General features: G+C 32.2%; 1 long non-coding RNA gene across 1 annotated transcript; it reads left to right on the plus strand.

The window, feature by feature from the left end:
• The first annotated feature begins 624 nt into the window (after positions 1–624).
• Positions 625–2,319, plus strand: LOC106332568. Its single transcript, XR_001268116.1, has 3 exons — positions 625–1,220; positions 1,314–1,378; positions 1,976–2,319. It is a non-coding gene; the product is annotated as an uncharacterized LOC106332568 (long non-coding RNA).
• The last annotated feature ends 1,800 nt before the right edge of the window (positions 2,320–4,119 follow it).

A 4,119-nucleotide genomic window follows, 5' to 3' on the forward strand; every position in this document is an offset into this window, starting at 1 on the left:
AAATCATGCGACGGCTCAGCCGGTCAATGCAGAGTAATAAATAAATTATATGGCGTCTTGGCCGACCAATTAACAATAAACAGAATATAAGTCGGCTCGGCCGACCAATTAACAATAAACAGAATATGAGGCGGCTCGGCCGACCAATTAAGAATAAACAGAATATGAGACGGCTCGGCCGACCAATAAATTAATTAAATTATTAATAAATAATATAGACGGTATTCCGGCTATTATAACATGATATAAATAATAGTAGAGACGGTATACCGACCATTATAGCAGGGTATAAATGATACAAATAAATTTTACCAAATTGAAGAACGATCGTGCTGATAATGTGTTATAAAAAGAAATGAAATTTTATTGTATCGCGGAAATTTAAACAAAGCAAAATTTTATACCCGTACGAAAAAGATAATACTGGTATAGAGAGAGATTTTATTATAAGGGAGAAAGGATTGTGTTTTAGAAATATCTCACAATCGATCGAAATGATCAATTTACATTGAAGTGAAAAAGTTAAAGTTACTGTGCGTGCATAGTGACGATAGGCTCTACGTGATTTATAATGTCAAAAGTTTGGTGCTGTAAACATTGACTTTGTTTAGTTTATAACAGATTTCATTCCAACAAACAATATATTTCCGTTTTTCTCTATCCCTTTCAACTAAATAATTTTTGGCATAATTAAAAGTTTTTGTGATCTGGAACAAGAGATCATCGCGGATTTGCGGATTTCAAGTTAAGCGTTTTGTACGAGGTCATTATGAAGGCGATTTGTCTTAGGGTTCGGAGAAGTGGACGAAGGTTTTGCGACTTGATTTTCATCTTGCTAGGAAACCCTTTAGTGGCTTCTCTAATGGTGGTTCTTAATTCAAGATGGAGACGCTGATCCCTGCTGCACTAACAAGTTCCAAGTTCACAAAAATAAAAAAAAAAAAATCAAAAGAGAAAGAAGATTGAGCACTCACTGATTAACATAAATATGTCTGTCTTTTTATATATCTGATAACTCCTTTGTGGTTTTCTTGACATTTGGTCGGTGTCAGTGATTTGTAGTGTCTGGGTTTGAAGAATCTTCGGAATACATATTTTCTGAATTCTGTATTGCAATTTTTGACATACACTGAGTGCTTAGATGCTTACTTTCTAGATGTTGGCAATGTGAAACGTTGTATGTTGCATTTGGAAGCTGGTTTGATTAATTGCTTGGCTTGGTGGGTCTTTTATTCAGTGTCTAATTGAATGATTCTCATGAAAACGTTTGTGTAGTCTATGTGACTGGGTTTTGTGCTTTATGTGCAATGCAGAGGCATGCTAGGACGGTCCTTCAAGCTCCTGGCAGAATAGCAGCACCAAGTCTCAAACTTTGGAGGTACACTTTTGTAATATTTTGTAAAATAATACGTAAGAATCTAATCATATCTTTCTGGAAAAAGATGATCTTCACGGCAATACTATCAATTGTACATTTATGCGTCATGTACGTCAGTAGGGTTATCATCCAGAGCTCATAGATTTCACCTTCGGCAAGAGATCTCTGCCCTTGCAGGATCTTCTTTGAGGAATGAGAGGAGCCACATCTCATGTCATTGCCAAAAATGCTGAGCTAATTTCTAAAGGAATTATATAATTTCATAAATAGGAGATTGATTCATTGTCATTGATTTTGTCTTGATTAATTACTACTCTGATAGATAACAGAGCTAACGATATTACAAGTATTTCCAACGGATCTTGCTTGAGACTCTTAAAATTTTTGAATTCCGAGATTCGCTAATAAGTTTAGGTGGAGAAGTAGTGGCTTTTGACCAAAATCCTTGGTCTAATGGTTGCAAGATTTTTACAAAATTTCCAGTGGATGTTTATTCTATGCTTTAATTGGAGGATAGCAATCAATAAACACCTCAGCTTTTGTCTATCATTTTCATAAGATTTTTTTGTTTCACTTATATATTTGTGTACCTCTCAGCTTTCCTCTGATGTTAAAGAGCAGGAAACTTCAGCAGTTGATTACACAGCAGGGGACATGATCTTTTTCTACTGTGATTCCCCATACCTCCAAGGTTCTATCTGAAGTAGAAGAGAGTGATAGGACAGGAAATTACATGAAAAGAGGATGATGAAGAAGATGAGCATGATGAAGAACATTTTCACTAACCTGGGGTAGAAGAACTAAATTATAAAACATCATAGAGTTTTACCTCTATCGACTAAGCTGTGGAAAGTCTGTAAACATGAACATGTTTGGTTTGACCAATTCGGTGACATTTGTCCATGGCTTGCAAGGCCATTCGAGAGTTTTGTATCAGGAACCCCCATAGGGAAAAATATTGTTAATAAAATTTTCTAAATAACAAACTTTCCTAAAACTACTCAACGAAATCAATTACAATATACAGCTCTAGCATGCCGGTTTACAAAAACCCGGATGGGTCCTATTTTCTAAATCAGAAAAACTAAAGTCACATCGAATACTAAACGGGTATCTGAATATCTAAAATATGATAAAATATTAATATATATATATATATATATATATATATAATTTAATTTATAAATAAAAATATCTAAAGTCCTGAATTACTTGAATTACTTGATTTTTTCAGGTTTTTAGGTTTAACTTGGGATTTTTGGATTTTTGTCAGATTTTTGAGTTTAACCCTAAATTAACACCAAACATTTTTTTAATTTGGTTTACTTCGGGTTTTATGGATAGTAAAAACCCGACTCGAATCCAACATTACCCGAACCGATCTGATCATGTTCCTAAACGGGTCTGAAACACCTAACCCCTATAACTTGAAAACCGAATAACCCGAACCGACACAAATCGAAAATTCGAATGACCATCATTATAAGACGTCAAAATTAATTTGATCTTAGATGTCAAAACTTAAATAGTAAAATTCAAACCAAAAAAATAATAACTTTTAAATTGGAAAATTTAACCAGATAGTTTTGAAAGCGCGGGTCAAAATCTAGTGGGTGTTTGAAAAAAAAACTAAATCAAACTCAAGGTATTATATTATTTGATAATATTATAACAACTGTGCTATGATGATGTGTTATTACTAGAATCATTTTACAAAATAAGTTCAAGTTGCTAAAATAATTACAATACATGACATTTATTATTTGGTCCAAAATCTGAACATATATTATCATTAAATTAACTATAAAACTAATTAGTATTCTACAAAACAATCTCCTTCTTACAAAAATTACAAAATTACTTAATCTGATTTAAAAATATATATGATAATAAATGATATTACATAATAAAGATTCTATAAAAAAAATTGTGTCTTCTACTATTTTTACTAGGGGCATTGCCCCCGCACAAGTACGGGGTTGTGGACAGAGTTCTTGTTTCATCTCATTATTTGCTAGGGTTATTGTAGTTGTGAATTTTGTGTTTTGGGTTGATCATTGTTTTTCAAGTTTTTTATTGTTATAGGGTTAGAGTTGTGATGATGAACTATATATGCATTGTTTTCCACTTATGAGGGACTAAACTGTGTTAGTAATGTGATTGATATAGTTCGTGGTGTTGTTTGTTGTGTCACTGAGACTTATTGTTTGTTTGTCTTTTAATTTGTTTCTTGTACTATTGAGAGTACATAAATTATATTAAGGTTGTTGAGAGTACTTTTTGTTTCTGGATATTTTTTCTCGAGTTTAGTTGTGTAAGTTATGTGTATTAATTAATAATTTTTATTATCCTTATTATGTTTGTTATATGTCTTTTTTATTTTTAAATTTGTTTTTTTACCGGACCTTTAAAACAAATACATGAAGACTTGTAAAAATTACTATAAAATGAGTGACAATTTGAGCCTTAATGGGTTTTAAACGAATTTATGTATTATTCATAAGAAGACAATAGCATTGACCTGTTGACATTGGACATTAAAGCTATTTTCATAAGACAAGAGGAGTGAGCAGGTGGAGATGTTGTTGCCACTTTTGTGTCTGTTGGGATTGTCTCTTGTATCTCCTGGTGTGGCTGTGTTTGTTTATATTTTATTTGATGGGTAATATGCAAAAAAAAATCATTGTTATTTGTATTTATCAAAGTTCGTAACTTACTCTACATTTTTTTTTTTAGGTAAT

This window comes from Brassica oleracea, chromosome C3, assembly GCF_000695525.1.
Source record: "Brassica oleracea var. oleracea cultivar TO1000 chromosome C3, BOL, whole genome shotgun sequence".
Taxonomy (NCBI): Eukaryota; Viridiplantae; Streptophyta; class Magnoliopsida; order Brassicales; family Brassicaceae; genus Brassica; species Brassica oleracea.